The 14,587-nt window shown below is 46.3% G+C and overlaps 18 non-coding genes across 18 annotated transcripts; all 18 read right to left on the reverse strand.

Moving 5' to 3' along the window:
• Nucleotides 1-2,970: 2,970 nt before the first annotated feature.
• Nucleotides 2,971-3,052, reverse strand: trnal-aag. The gene has a single exon. It is a non-coding gene; the product is annotated as a tRNA-Leu (tRNA).
• A 96-nt stretch (nucleotides 3,053-3,148) lies between these two features.
• On the reverse strand, nucleotides 3,149-3,230 carry trnal-uag. The gene has a single exon. It is a non-coding gene; the product is annotated as a tRNA-Leu (tRNA).
• Nucleotides 3,231-4,277: 1,047 nt separating this feature from the next.
• Nucleotides 4,278-4,359, reverse strand: trnal-aag. The gene has a single exon. It is a non-coding gene; the product is annotated as a tRNA-Leu (tRNA).
• Nucleotides 4,360-4,451: 92 nt separating this feature from the next.
• Nucleotides 4,452-4,533, reverse strand: trnal-uag. Its single transcript has one exon. It is a non-coding gene; the product is annotated as a tRNA-Leu (tRNA).
• Nucleotides 4,534-5,580: 1,047 nt separating this feature from the next.
• On the reverse strand, nucleotides 5,581-5,662 carry trnal-aag. The gene has a single exon. It is a non-coding gene; the product is annotated as a tRNA-Leu (tRNA).
• A 92-nt stretch (nucleotides 5,663-5,754) lies between these two features.
• trnal-uag lies at nucleotides 5,755-5,836 on the reverse strand. Its single transcript has one exon. It is a non-coding gene; the product is annotated as a tRNA-Leu (tRNA).
• A 1,058-nt stretch (nucleotides 5,837-6,894) lies between these two features.
• Nucleotides 6,895-6,976, reverse strand: trnal-aag. The gene has a single exon. It is a non-coding gene; the product is annotated as a tRNA-Leu (tRNA).
• Nucleotides 6,977-7,072: 96 nt separating this feature from the next.
• trnal-uag lies at nucleotides 7,073-7,154 on the reverse strand. The gene has a single exon. It is a non-coding gene; the product is annotated as a tRNA-Leu (tRNA).
• A 1,047-nt stretch (nucleotides 7,155-8,201) lies between these two features.
• Nucleotides 8,202-8,283, reverse strand: trnal-aag. Its single transcript has one exon. It is a non-coding gene; the product is annotated as a tRNA-Leu (tRNA).
• A 92-nt stretch (nucleotides 8,284-8,375) lies between these two features.
• trnal-uag lies at nucleotides 8,376-8,457 on the reverse strand. The gene has a single exon. It is a non-coding gene; the product is annotated as a tRNA-Leu (tRNA).
• Nucleotides 8,458-9,515: 1,058 nt separating this feature from the next.
• Nucleotides 9,516-9,597, reverse strand: trnal-aag. Its single transcript has one exon. It is a non-coding gene; the product is annotated as a tRNA-Leu (tRNA).
• Nucleotides 9,598-9,693: 96 nt separating this feature from the next.
• On the reverse strand, nucleotides 9,694-9,775 carry trnal-uag. The gene has a single exon. It is a non-coding gene; the product is annotated as a tRNA-Leu (tRNA).
• A 1,047-nt stretch (nucleotides 9,776-10,822) lies between these two features.
• On the reverse strand, nucleotides 10,823-10,904 carry trnal-aag. Its single transcript has one exon. It is a non-coding gene; the product is annotated as a tRNA-Leu (tRNA).
• Nucleotides 10,905-11,000: 96 nt separating this feature from the next.
• trnal-uag lies at nucleotides 11,001-11,082 on the reverse strand. The gene has a single exon. It is a non-coding gene; the product is annotated as a tRNA-Leu (tRNA).
• A 1,047-nt stretch (nucleotides 11,083-12,129) lies between these two features.
• trnal-aag lies at nucleotides 12,130-12,211 on the reverse strand. The gene has a single exon. It is a non-coding gene; the product is annotated as a tRNA-Leu (tRNA).
• A 92-nt stretch (nucleotides 12,212-12,303) lies between these two features.
• On the reverse strand, nucleotides 12,304-12,385 carry trnal-uag. The gene has a single exon. It is a non-coding gene; the product is annotated as a tRNA-Leu (tRNA).
• A 1,058-nt stretch (nucleotides 12,386-13,443) lies between these two features.
• On the reverse strand, nucleotides 13,444-13,525 carry trnal-aag. Its single transcript has one exon. It is a non-coding gene; the product is annotated as a tRNA-Leu (tRNA).
• A 96-nt stretch (nucleotides 13,526-13,621) lies between these two features.
• trnal-uag lies at nucleotides 13,622-13,703 on the reverse strand. Its single transcript has one exon. It is a non-coding gene; the product is annotated as a tRNA-Leu (tRNA).
• Nucleotides 13,704-14,587: the final 884 nt, after the last annotated feature.

The following is a 14,587-nucleotide window of genomic DNA, read 5'->3' on the forward strand; positions in this document are numbered from 1 at the left end:
TCAAGTAAAGCTCAGGGAGCAACATGGGCTTCAAAAGAAAAAAATACTGCCAACTATCCAATGGTCTAAAAAATGATTTATACAAAGGACAAAATGTGAAATAGCTGCAACAAGCTCACATAAAGTGGATCTTACTCTGAACCACTAGACTGGATAGAAAATTACAACACTGTATCTGCATTTTCTTCCCAAATTTTGTATTTCTGATTACCTTATTAACTGTGGTTTCTTTTAAAAGATGCAGGCTGAATATATTACAAACTATGAACTGGTGAACTAAATTGGGAGCAAGTGGAGTGTAAAATATGTTTAGCATAGAAAATAAATTCTTTGTTTTGCAGTGTGGGTTCGAATATCACAAGAAAGCACAATAGCACCTCTAATAACCCAACAGGCCACAATAGCAGTCAGTGCGTGCATGTTTGTGTTGAGGTGGGGAAGTTATTGCAAAGGAAAATCTCTTATCTTGTTATTTTGTGAGGTCAGTGTCAGTGGGTATCACAGTACAAACTGTTTCTGGAGTGTGTTGGTCTGAGGGACAATTTTGAGTATTTTCACATGGGCTGAAAAACATATTTGACTAAAACACAAAGGCTCGATGGGTACATAGCTTATTTGATGTGATCAGGGCTTTGAAGCCACTCCATTTTTTACATTTATTAATGCACTATCAAGGGGTTGACTTTGTCTCAAGGTCACAATACATGTTCCACGTGTGACTACTTTATGATGGTGAGCATGTATGAGCAAAGATTTAACATGATGGTCTTGTCTGAACAAATATTATATGCTGTGACAGTAACAGATGTTAATGGGAGGACAGTAATTACGCGGTAATAGGTGTCAGGTCCGCCTGCAGATCCAGTGGCTGAGGGGGCGGCTGGTTATGATTAATTATCACGTAGATGTCATGGTACAAGATGTACAGACAGAGGTGAAAGGGATAATACATATATATATATATATATATATATATTGTGAGGGTTTCTTTAATCCCCCTCAGCTGTGTATAGATATATATTTTAATGGAGAGTACAATCAGTCCTCTCTCATCTGTTTTTTCATCCATTCATTTTGAACGACATGGAAGAGATAAAGGCTGATATTTTCATTATTAAATCATCTCTTGAATATTTTTCAATTAATAAAGTAATCATTTAGAATTTACAATTCACTGAAGGATTACACAGCTTTTGCAGCTGCTGAACCTGCACAAATGAGACAAAAAGAAAACATGTAATTCAAAAAGTACCCGCATAGGATGAAATGCACCACAAACTCCTCTTCCAAATAAATAGTATCTTGGTGCTCCTTTGCTATGTTGGATTTGGCAGGAGTGTGTTTGGTTATTAGTAATAAATAATAATTACCAGAGATCATTATTAATTATAAAATCAAGAAATTATTCATATTAATTCATAATACAGGGCACCAACTATTAGAGAGCCTCACACAGGGACACCAACTGTTGGATATGTGAGGAGCATGGCTGGTTATTAGCAATAATTAATTATTATCAGAGATAATTATTAATTATAAAAATAATAAAAGTATTCATTTGAATAAGTAATAATGGGGCACCACCCAGAAACTGGGACCAATACCCAAACAATAAGGTAGTCTCATAAAAGAGTTCACCTAGAATGCTAATATCTGAGGGATATCAACATTCACAAGTGAACTATTTTTTACAACCTGACTTTGTAGAGAGGAGAAGAGGAACAACAGGTTATGGAGAGTCCCTTGAGAGCGCTTTGCGTGTGTCAGTAGCTCAGCTTTATCTTTGGGGAACACCCCCAACTCTGGGAGTGATGTCTAAATAAGGAAATGTGCATCATGTAGCAGGTGGATGTGACTTCCCTCGTTGAGACCTGCTGATAGACGTAACAGCAGAGCAGAGGAGAGAGACTGAGACAGCAATGTAACTGACCTGTGTGCTGGTATTTGACATGTTTTTTTTTCTTCCCGAAAGCAAATAATTTAAAATATTTGTATGAAACAAATATTCGTAAAAAAAAAATTTACACTATTTGTGCTTTGCCGAGTAGTGTATTTGTATTCGGGCACAGCCCGAGTATGGAGCCTTCCTGATTGAAAACTTTGACAATTAAGAGAGGATGGTTTGAATCCACTGACTTCTGCGTCATGGCCACACTACCTGACAGGGAGGTTTCTTTAACAGGTAAGATCTTTTGTGCCTTGGACCACACTACCTCCGTTATCTAGAAGTTCTAGAAGTGGCTGGAAGTTCCAACATCCAAGAGCTGAAGGTCACAGTGGTGAGGTTTTGAACCCACACTGATAGAGACTGCAAGTAGCCTGAGACAACACTTTCAGTTGGCAAAGACTGTTTTCAAAGGTTAGCTGACAGGTGAAGTGCAAACATCCGACTGGCAGTGGTGGGATTCAAACCCACACCCCCTGGGTTATGGGCCCAGCACGCTTCCGCTGAGCCACTCTGCTCTTCGTTAAGGAAGCTAGGGCTTTCACCCGCATTTCCCTGATTTAAAAACCAATGTCAGAGCACCTGGAGACTTTCGATAAATCAAGTGGACCTCCAAAAAGGAGGACCTATGCAAATCTACTTGGAAGTAACGCACCAAAGTGGAAATGTTTCAATCTGAAATATGACCTTGTCATAAGAACGTGAATTCTTTCATTCTGAAAACACTGATGGAAAAGCGCTGAGTAGGTGCACATTCCGGTTTAAGACTTGATAGGCTTCCCTGTAATGGTATGCGCAGTCAAGCAGTTACACCCTTGCTGGGAATTTTGAATGACTTTGCCCATCTTCCGCCCCGCCGTTATCCTGTGTTTATGGCTAGAAATTCCAACTTCCAAGAGCTGAAGGTCGCAGTGGTGGGTTTTGAACCCACACTGATAGAGACTGCAAGTAGCCTGAGACAACACTTTCAGTTGGCAAAGACTGTTTTCAAAGGTTAGCTGACAGGTGAGGTGCAAACGTCCGACTGGCAGTGGTGGGATTCGAACCCACGCCCCCTGAGGGACTGGAGCCTTAATCCAGCGCCTTAGACCACTCGGCCACACTACCTGACAGGGAGGTTTCTTTAACAGCTAAGATCTTTCGCACCTTCCTGCCATGATGCCCAGTTTATGGAGAGAAACTCCAAATACCAGGAGCTAAATATGGCAGTGGTGGGATTTGAACCCACGCCTCCATAGAGACTGGAGCCTAAATCCAGCGCCTTAGACCACTCGGCCACACTACCTCCGCTTCGAAAGGGGTCATGTTTGGCCCGTGGTATTTCCAAGGGAGGAAACAGCAAATCAATCAAGTTCTTAACTGTCAGTGTCCATAGCGACATCAGAAATGTACAGTGCTGCTCTCCAACATTACTGAGCGACCAAGTGTGAAGAGCAGGAATTTCCCAGGTGTCTCTGCTTTGACCAGCACTATTTCTAAATCATGAGAACTCAAATGTTCAACTTTGGACACCACCACTGACATCGGGTTCATGATCACCAGAGGACGTTGCCTTGCATTTTGTGGTACAAGTCTAATACATACAGAGGCCCTGAAAGGGACAATTTAATCATCTTTGCCTGGCCATGTACTTGACAGGTTTACTTGAACAATGAAGGACAAAATGTCTGACTGGCAGCGGTGGGACTGCATGACATGAAGACTGCATGGAGCCTTGCTGGATGTGAAAAGGTATGATTAGCAGAGGATGGTTTCGATCCATCGACCTCTGGGTTATGGGCCCAGCACGCTTCCGCTGCGCCACTCTGCTCTTCGTTAAGGAAGCTAGGGCTTTCACCCGCATTTCCCTGACATTTAAAAACCAATGTCAGAGCACCTGGTGACTTTCGGTAAATCAAGTGGACCTCCAAAAAGGAGGACCGGATTGGCAACTGCTCTTCCTATGCAAATCTACTTGGAAGTAACGCACCAAAGTGGAAATGTTTCAATCTGAAATATGACCTTGTCATAAGAACGTGAATTCTTTCATTCTGAAAACACTGATGGAAAAGCGCTGAGTAGGTGCACATTCCGGTTTAAGACTTGATAGGCTTCCCTGTAACGGTATGCGCAGTCAAGCAGTTACACCAGACCTTGCTGGGAATTTCGAATGACTTTGCCCCGCCGTTATCCTGTGTTTATGGCTAGAAATTCCAACTTCCAAGAGCTGAAGGTCGCAGTGGTGGGTTTTGAACCCACACTGATAGAGACTGCAAGTAGCCTGAGACAACACTTTCAGTTGGCAAAGACTGTTTTCGAAGGTTAGCTGACAGGTGAGGTGCAAACGTCCGACTGGCAGTGGTGGGATTCGAACCCACGCCCCCTGAGGGACTGGAGCCTTAATCCAGCGCCTTAGACCACTCGGCCACACTACCTGACAGGGAGGTTTCTTTAACAGCTAAGATCGCACCTTCCTGCCATGATGCCCAGTTTATGGAGAGAAACTCCAAATACCAGGAGCTAAATATGGCAGTGGTGGGATTTGAACCCACGCCTCCATAGAGACTGGAGCCTAAATCCAGCGCCTTAGACCACTCGGCCACACTACCTCCGCTTCGAAAGGGGTCATGTTTGGCCCGTGGTATTTCCAAGGGAGGAAACAGCAAATCAATCAAGTTCTTAACTGTCAGTGTCCATAGCGACATCAGAAATGTACAGTGCTGCTCTCCAACATTACTGAGCGACAAAGTGTGAAGAGCAGGAATTTCCCAGGTGTCTCTGCTTTGACCAGCACTATTTCTAAATCATGAGAACTCAAATGTTCAACTTTGGACACCACCACTGACATCGGGTTCATGATCACCAGAGGACGTTGCCTTGCATTTTGTGGTACAAGTCTAATACATACAGAGGCCCTGAAAGGGACAATTTAATCATCTTTGCCTGGCCATGTACTTGACAGGTTTACTTGAACAATGAAGGACAAAATGTCTGACTGGCAGCGGTGGGACTGCATGACATGAAGACTGCATGGAGCCTTGCTGGATGTGAAAAGGTATGATTAGCAGAGGATGGTTTCGATCCATCGACCTCTGGGTTATGGGCCCAGCACGCTTCCGCTGCGCCACTCTGCTCTTCGTTAAGGAAGCTAGGGCTTTCACCCGCATTTCCCTGACATTTAAAAACCAATGTCAGAGCACCTGGAGACTTTCGGTAAATCAAGTGGACCTCCAAAAAGGAGGACCGGATTGGCAACTGCTCTTCCTATGCAAATCTACTTGGAAGTAACGCACCAAAGTGGAAATGTTTCAATCTGAAATATGACCTTGTCATAAGAACGTGAATTCTTTCATTCTGAAAACACTGATGGAAAAGCGCTGAGTAGGTGCACATTCCGGTTTAAGACTTGATAGGCTTCCCTGTAACGGTATGCACAGTCAAGCAGTTACACCAGACCTTGCTGGGAATTTCGAATGACTTTGCCCAGCCGTTATCCTGTGTTTATGGCTAGAAATTCCAACTTCCAAGAGCTGAAGGTCGCAGTGGTGGGTTTTGAACCCACACTGATAGAGACTGCAAGTAGCCTGAGACAACACTTTCAGTTGGCAAAGACTGTTTTCGAAGGTTAGCTGACAGGTGAGGTGCAAACGTCCGACTGGCAGTGGTGGGATTCGAACCCACGCCCCCTGAGGGACTGGAGCCTTAATCCAGCGCCTTAGACCACTCGGCCACACTACCTGACAGGGAGGTTTCTTTAACAGCTAAGATCGCACCTTCCTGCCATGATGCCCAGTTTATGGAGAGAAACTCCAAATACCAGGAGCTAAATATGGCAGTGGTGGGATTTGAACCCACGCCTCCATAGAGACTGGAGCCTAAATCCAGCGCCTTAGACCACTCGGCCACACTACCTCCGCTTCGAAAGGGGTCATGTTTGGCCCGTGGTATTTCCAAGGGAGGAAACAGCAAATCAATCAAGTTCTTAACTGTCAGTGTCCATAGCGACATCAGAAATGTACAGTGCTGCTCTCCAACATTACTGAGCGACCAAGTGTGAAGAGCAGGAATTTCCCAGGTGTCTCTGCTTTGACCAGCACTATTTCTAAATCATGAGAACTCAAATGTTCAACTTTGGACACCACCACTGACATCGGGTTCATGATCACCAGAGGACGTTGCCTTGCATTTTGTGGTACAAGTCTAATACATACAGAGGCCCTGAAAGGGACAGTTTAATCATCTTTGCCTGGCCATGTACTTGACAGGTTTACTTGAACAATGAAGGACAAAATGTCTGACTGGCAGCGGTGGGACTGCATGACATGAAGACTGCATGGAGCCTTGCTGGATGTGAAAAGGTATGATTAGCAGAGGATGGTTTCGATCCATCGACCTCTGGGTTATGGGCCCAGCACGCTTCCGCTGCGCCACTCTGCTCTTCGTTAAGGAAGCTAGGGCTTTCACCCACATTTCCCTGACATTTAAAAACCAATGTCAGAGCACCTGGAGACTTTCGGTAAATCAAGTGGACCTCCAAAAAGGAGGACCGGATTGGCAACTGCTCTTCCTATGCAAATCTACTTGGAAGTAACGCACCAAAGTGGAAATGTTTCAATCTGAAATATGACCTTGTCATAAGAACGTGAATTCTTTCATTCTGAAAACACTGATGGAAAAGCGCTGAGTAGGTGCACATTCCGGTTTAAGACTTGATAGGCTTCCCTGTAACGGTATGCGCAGTCAAGCAGTTACACCAGACCTTGCTGGGAATTTCGAATGACTTTGCCCATCTTCCGCCCCGCCGTTATCCTGTGTTTATGGCTAGAAATTCCAACTTCCAAGAGCTGAAGGTCGCAGTGGTGGGTTTTGAACCCACACTGATAGAGACTGCAAGTAGCCTGAGACAACACTTTCAGTTGGCAAAGACTGTTTTCGAAGGTTAGCTGACAGGTGAGGTGCAAACGTCCGACTGGCAGTGGTGGGATTCGAACCCACGCCCCCTGAGGGACTGGAGCCTTAATCCAGCGCCTTAGACCACTCGGCCACACTACCTGACAGGGAGGTTTCTTTAACAGCTAAGATCTTTCGCACCTTCCTGCCATGATGCCCAGTTTATGGAGAGAAACTCCAAATACCAGGAGCTAAATATGGCAGTGGTGGGATTTGAACCCACGCCTCCATAGAGACTGGAGCCTAAATCCAGCGCCTTAGACCACTCGGCCACACTACCTCCACTTCGAAAGGGGTCATGTTTGGCCCGTGGTATTTCCAAGGGAGGAAACAGCAAATCAATCAAGTTCTTAACTGTCAGTGTCCATAGCGACATCAGAAATGTACAGTGCTGCTCTCCAACATTACTGAGCGACCAAGTGTGAAGAGCAGGAATTTCCCAGGTGTCTCTGCTTTGACCAGCACTATTTCTAAATCATGAGAACTCAAATGTTCAACTTTGGACACCACCACTGACATCGGGTTCATGATCACCAGAGGACGTTGCCTTGCATTTTGTGGTACAAGTCTAATACATACAGAGGCCCTGAAAGGGACAATTTAATCATCTTTGCCTGGCCATGTACTTGACAGGTTTACTTGAACAATGAAGGACAAAATGTCTGACTGGCAGCGGTGGGACTGCATGACATGAAGACTGCATGGAGCCTTGCTGGATGTGAAAAGGTATGATTAGCAGAGGATGGTTTCGATCCATCGACCTCTGGGTTATGGGCCCAGCACGCTTCCGCTGCGCCACTCTGCTCTTCGTTAAGGAAGCTAGGGCTTTCACCCGCATTTCCCTGACATTTAAAAACCAATGTCAGAGCACCTGGTGACTTTCGGTAAATCAAGTGGACCTCCAAAAAGGAGGACCGGATTGGCAACTGCTCTTCCTATGCAAATCTACTTGGAAGTAACGCACCAAAGTGGAAATGTTTCAATCTGAAATATGACCTTGTCATAAGAACGTGAATTCTTTCATTCTGAAAACACTGATGGAAAAGCGCTGAGTAGGTGCACATTCCGGTTTAAGACTTGATAGGCTTCCCTGTAACGGTATGCACAGTCAAGCAGTTACACCAGACCTTGCTGGGAATTTCGAATGACTTTGCCCAGCCGTTATCCTGTGTTTATGGCTAGAAATTCCAACTTCCAAGAGCTGAAGGTCGCAGTGGTGGGTTTTGAACCCACACTGATAGAGACTGCAAGTAGCCTGAGACAACACTTTCAGTTGGCAAAGACTGTTTTCGAAGGTTAGCTGACAGGTGAGGTGCAAACGTCCGACTGGCAGTGGTGGGATTCGAACCCACGCCCCCTGAGGGACTGGAGCCTTAATCCAGCGCCTTAGACCACTCGGCCACACTACCTGACAGGGAGGTTTCTTTAACAGCTAAGATCGCACCTTCCTGCCATGATGCCCAGTTTATGGAGAGAAACTCCAAATACCAGGAGCTAAATATGGCAGTGGTGGGATTTGAACCCACGCCTCCATAGAGACTGGAGCCTAAATCCAGCGCCTTAGACCACTCGGCCACACTACCTCCGCTTCGAAAGGGGTCATGTTTGGCCCGTGGTATTTCCAAGGGAGGAAACAGCAAATCAATCAAGTTCTTAACTGTCAGTGTCCATAGCGACATCAGAAATGTACAGTGCTGCTCTCCAACATTACTGAGCGACCAAGTGTGAAGAGCAGGAATTTCCCAGGTGTCTCTGCTTTGACCAGCACTATTTCTAAATCATGAGAACTCAAATGTTCAACTTTGGACACCACCACTGACATCGGGTTCATGATCACCAGAGGACGTTGCCTTGCATTTTGTGGTACAAGTCTAATACATACAGAGGCCCTGAAAGGGACAGTTTAATCATCTTTGCCTGGCCATGTACTTGACAGGTTTACTTGAACAATGAAGGACAAAATGTCTGACTGGCAGCGGTGGGACTGCATGACATGAAGACTGCATGGAGCCTTGCTGGATGTGAAAAGGTATGATTAGCAGAGGATGGTTTCGATCCATCGACCTCTGGGTTATGGGCCCAGCACGCTTCCGCTGCGCCACTCTGCTCTTCGTTAAGGAAGCTAGGGCTTTCACCCACATTTCCCTGACATTTAAAAACCAATGTCAGAGCACCTGGAGACTTTCGGTAAATCAAGTGGACCTCCAAAAAGGAGGACCGGATTGGCAACTGCTCTTCCTATGCAAATCTACTTGGAAGTAACGCACCAAAGTGGAAATGTTTCAATCTGAAATATGACCTTGTCATAAGAACGTGAATTCTTTCATTCTGAAAACACTGATGGAAAAGCGCTGAGTAGGTGCACATTCCGGTTTAAGACTTGATAGGCTTCCCTGTAACGGTATGCGCAGTCAAGCAGTTACACCAGACCTTGCTGGGAATTTCGAATGACTTTGCCCATCTTCCGCCCCGCCGTTATCCTGTGTTTATGGCTAGAAATTCCAACTTCCAAGAGCTGAAGGTCGCAGTGGTGGGTTTTGAACCCACACTGATAGAGACTGCAAGTAGCCTGAGACAACACTTTCAGTTGGCAAAGACTGTTTTCGAAGGTTAGCTGACAGGTGAGGTGCAAACGTCCGACTGGCAGTGGTGGGATTCGAACCCACGCCCCCTGAGGGACTGGAGCCTTAATCCAGCGCCTTAGACCACTCGGCCACACTACCTGACAGGGAGGTTTCTTTAACAGCTAAGATCTTTCGCACCTTCCTGCCATGATGCCCAGTTTATGGAGAGAAACTCCAAATACCAGGAGCTAAATATGGCAGTGGTGGGATTTGAACCCACGCCTCCATAGAGACTGGAGCCTAAATCCAGCGCCTTAGACCACTCGGCCACACTACCTCCGCTTCGAAAGGGGTCATGTTTGGCCCGTGGTATTTCCAAGGGAGGAAACAGCAAATCAATCAAGTTCTTAACTGTCAGTGTCCATAGCGACATCAGAAATGTACAGTGCTGCTCTCCAACATTACTGAGCGACCAAGTGTGAAGAGCAGGAATTTCCCAGGTGTCTCTGCTTTGACCAGCACTATTTCTAAATCATGAGAACTCAAATGTTCAACTTTGGACACCACCACTGACATCGGGTTCATGATCACCAGAGGACGTTGCCTTGCATTTTGTGGTACAAGTCTAATACATACAGAGGCCCTGAAAGGGACAGTTTAATCATCTTTGCCTGGCCATGTACTTGACAGGTTTACTTGAACAATGAAGGACAAAATGTCTGACTGGCAGCGGTGGGACTGCATGACATGAAGACTGCATGGAGCCTTGCTGGATGTGAAAAGGTATGATTAGCAGAGGATGGTTTCGATCCATCGACCTCTGGGTTATGGGCCCAGCACGCTTCCGCTGCGCCACTCTGCTCTTCGTTAAGAAAGCTAGGGCTTTCACCCACATTTCCCTGACATTTAAAAACCAATGTCAGAGCACCTGGAGACTTTCGGTAAATCAAGTGGACCTCCAAAAAGGAGGACCGGATTGGCAACTGCTCTTCCTATGCAAATCTACTTGGAAGTAACGCACCAAAGTGGAAATGTTTCAATCTGAAATATGACCTTGTCATAAGAACGTGAATTCTTTCATTCTGAAAACACTGATGGAAAAGCGCTGAGTAGGTGCACATTCCGGTTTAAGACTTGATAGGCTTCCCTGTAACGGTATGCGCAGTCAAGCAGTTACACCAGACCTTGCTGGGAATTTCGAATGACTTTGCCCCGCCGTTATCCTGTGTTTATGGCTAGAAATTCCAACTTCCAAGAGCTGAAGGTCGCAGTGGTGGGTTTTGAACCCACACTGATAGAGACTGCAAGTAGCCTGAGACAACACTTTCAGTTGGCAAAGACTGTTTTCGAAGGTTGGCTGACAGGTGAGGTGCAAACGTCCGACTGGCAGTGGTGGGATTCGAACCCACGCCCCCTGAGGGACTGGAGCCTTAATCCAGCGCCTTAGACCACTCGGCCACACTACCTGACAGGGAGGTTTCTTTAACAGCTAAGATCTTTCGCACCTTCCTGCCATGATGCCCAGTTTATGGAGAGAAACTCCAAATACCAGGAGCTAAATATGGCAGTGGTGGGATTTGAACCCACGCCTCCATAGAGACTGGAGCCTAAATCCAGCGCCTTAGACCACTCGGCCACACTACCTCCGCTTCGAAAGGGGTCATGTTTGGCCCGTGGTATTTCCAAGGGAGGAAACAGCAAATCAATCAAGTTCTTAACTGTCAGTGTCCATAGCGACATCAGAAATGTACAGTGCTGCTCTCCAACATTACTGAGCGACCAAGTGTGAAGAGCAGGAATTTCCCAGGTGTCTCTGCTTTGACCAGCACTATTTCTAAATCATGAGAACTCAAATGTTCAACTTTGGACACCACCACTGACATCGGGTTCATGATCACCAGAGGACGTTGCCTTGCATTTTGTGGTACAAGTCTAATACATACAGAGGCCCTGAAAGGGACAATTTAATCATCTTTGCCTGGCCATGTACTTGACAGGTTTACTTGAACAATGAAGGACAAAATGTCTGACTGGCAGCGGTGGGACTGCATGACATGAAGACTGCATGGAGCCTTGCTGGATGTGAAAAGGTATGATTAGCAGAGGATGGTTTCGATCCATCGACCTCTGGGTTATGGGCCCAGCACGCTTCCGCTGCGCCACTCTGCTCTTCGTTAAGGAAGCTAGGGCTTTCACCCGCATTTCCCTGACATTTAAAAACCAATGTCAGAGCACCTGGTGACTTTCGGTAAATCAAGTGGACCTCCAAAAAGGAGGACCGGATTGGCAACTGCTCTTCCTATGCAAATCTACTTGGAAGTAACGCACCAAAGTGGAAATGTTTCAATCTGAAATATGACCTTGTCATAAGAACGTGAATTCTTTCATTCTGAAAACACTGATGGAAAAGCGCTGAGTAGGTGCACATTCCGGTTTAAGACTTGATAGGCTTCCCTGTAACGGTATGCACAGTCAAGCAGTTACACCAGACCTTGCTGGGAATTTCGAATGACTTTGCCCAGCCGTTATCCTGTGTTTATGGCTAGAAATTCCAACTTCCAAGAGCTGAAGGTCGCAGTGGTGGGTTTTGAACCCACACTGATAGAGACTGCAAGTAGCCTGAGACAACACTTTCAGTTGGCAAAGACTGTTTTCGAAGGTTAGCTGACAGGTGAGGTGCAAACGTCCGACTGGCAGTGGTGGGATTCGAACCCACGCCCCCTGAGGGACTGGAGCCTTAATCCAGCGCCTTAGACCACTCGGCCACACTACCTGACAGGGAGGTTTCTTTAACAGCTAAGATCGCACCTTCCTGCCATGATGCCCAGTTTATGGAGAGAAACTCCAAATACCAGGAGCTAAATATGGCAGTGGTGGGATTTGAACCCACGCCTCCATAGAGACTGGAGCCTAAATCCAGCGCCTTAGACCACTCGGCCACACTACCTCCGCTTCGAAAGGGGTCATGTTTGGCCCGTGGTATTTCCAAGGGAGGAAACAGCAAATCAATCAAGTTCTTAACTGTCAGTGTCCATAGCGACATCAGAAATGTACAGTGCTGCTCTCCAACATTACTGAGCGACCAAGTGTGAAGAGCAGGAATTTCCCAGGTGTCTCTGCTTTGACCAGCACTATTTCTAAATCATGAGAACTCAAATGTTCAACTTTGGACACCACCACTGACATCGGGTTCATGATCACCAGAGGACGTTGCCTTGCATTTTGTGGTACAAGTCTAATACATACAGAGGCCCTGAAAGGGACAGTTTAATCATCTTTGCCTGGCCATGTACTTGACAGGTTTACTTGAACAATGAAGGACAAAATGTCTGACTGGCAGCGGTGGGACTGCATGACATGAAGACTGCATGGAGCCTTGCTGGATGTGAAAAGGTATGATTAGCAGAGGATGGTTTCGATCCATCGACCTCTGGGTTATGGGCCCAGCACGCTTCCGCTGCGCCACTCTGCTCTTCGTTAAGGAAGCTAGGGCTTTCACCCACATTTCCCTGACATTTAAAAACCAATGTCAGAGCACCTGGAGACTTTCGGTAAATCAAGTGGACCTCCAAAAAGGAGGACCGGATTGGCAACTGCTCTTCCTATGCAAATCTACTTGGAAGTAACGCACCAAAGTGGAAATGTTTCAATCTGAAATATGACCTTGTCATAAGAACGTGAATTCTTTCATTCTGAAAACACTGATGGAAAAGCGCTGAGTAGGTGCACATTCCGGTTTAAGACTTGATAGGCTTCCCTGTAACGGTATGCGCAGTCAAGCAGTTACACCAGACCTTGCTGGGAATTTCGAATGACTTTGCCCATCTTCCGCCCCGCCGTTATCCTGTGTTTATGGCTAGAAATTCCAACTTCCAAGAGCTGAAGGTCGCAGTGGTGGGTTTTGAACCCACACTGATAGAGACTGCAAGTAGCCTGAGACAACACTTTCAGTTGGCAAAGACTGTTTTCGAAGGTTAGCTGACAGGTGAGGTGCAAACGTCCGACTGGCAGTGGTGGGATTCGAACCCACGCCCCCTGAGGGACTGGAGCCTTAATCCAGCGCCTTAGACCACTCGGCCACACTACCTGACAGGGAGGTTTCTTTAACAGCTAAGATCTTTCGCACCTTCCTGCCATGATGCCCAGTTTATGGAGAGAAACTCCAAATACCAGGAGCTAAATATGGCAGTGGTGGGATTTGAACCCACGCCTCCATAGAGACTGGAGCCTAAATCCAGCGCCTTAGACCACTCGGCCACACTACCTCCGCTTCGAAAGGGGTCATGTTTGGCCCGTGGTATTTCCAAGGGAGGAAACAGCAAATCAATCAAGTTCTTAACTGTCAGTGTCCATAGCGACATCAGAAATGTACAGTGCTGCTCTCCAACATTACTGAGCGACCAAGTGTGAAGAGCAGGAATTTCCCAGGTGTCTCTGCTTTGACCAGCACTATTTCTAAATCATGAGAACTCAAATGTTCAACTTTGGACACCACCACTGACATCGGGTTCATGATCACCAGAGGACGTTGCCTTGCATTTTGTGGTACAAGTCTAATACATACAGAGGCCCTGAAAGGGACAGTTTAATCATCTTTGCCTGGCCATGTACTTGACAGGTTTACTTGAACAATGAAGGACAAAATGTCTGACTGGCAGCGGTGGGACTGCATGACATGAAGACTGCATGGAGCCTTGCTGGATGTGAAAAGGTATGATTAGCAGAGGATGGTTTCGATCCATCGACCTCTGGGTTATGGGCCCAGCACGCTTCCGCTGCGCCACTCTGCTCTTCGTTAAGAAAGCTAGGGCTTTCACCCACATTTCCCTGACATTTAAAAACCAATGTCAGAGCACCTGGAGACTTTCGGTAAATCAAGTGGACCTCCAAAAAGGAGGACCGGATTGGCAACTGCTCTTCCTATGCAAATCTACTTGGAAGTAACGCACCAAAGTGGAAATGTTTCAATCTGAAATATGACCTTGTCATAAGAACGTGAATTCTTTCATTCTGAAAACACTGATGGAAAAGCGCTGAGTAGGTGCACATTCCGGTTTAAGACTTGATAGGCTTCCCTGTAACGGTATGCGCAGTCAAGCAGTTACACCAGACCTTGCTGGGAATTTCGAATGACTTTGCCCCGCCGTTA

This window comes from Thunnus albacares, chromosome 10 (assembly GCF_914725855.1).
Source record: "Thunnus albacares chromosome 10, fThuAlb1.1, whole genome shotgun sequence".
Classification (NCBI taxonomy): Eukaryota; Metazoa; Chordata; class Actinopteri; order Scombriformes; family Scombridae; genus Thunnus; species Thunnus albacares.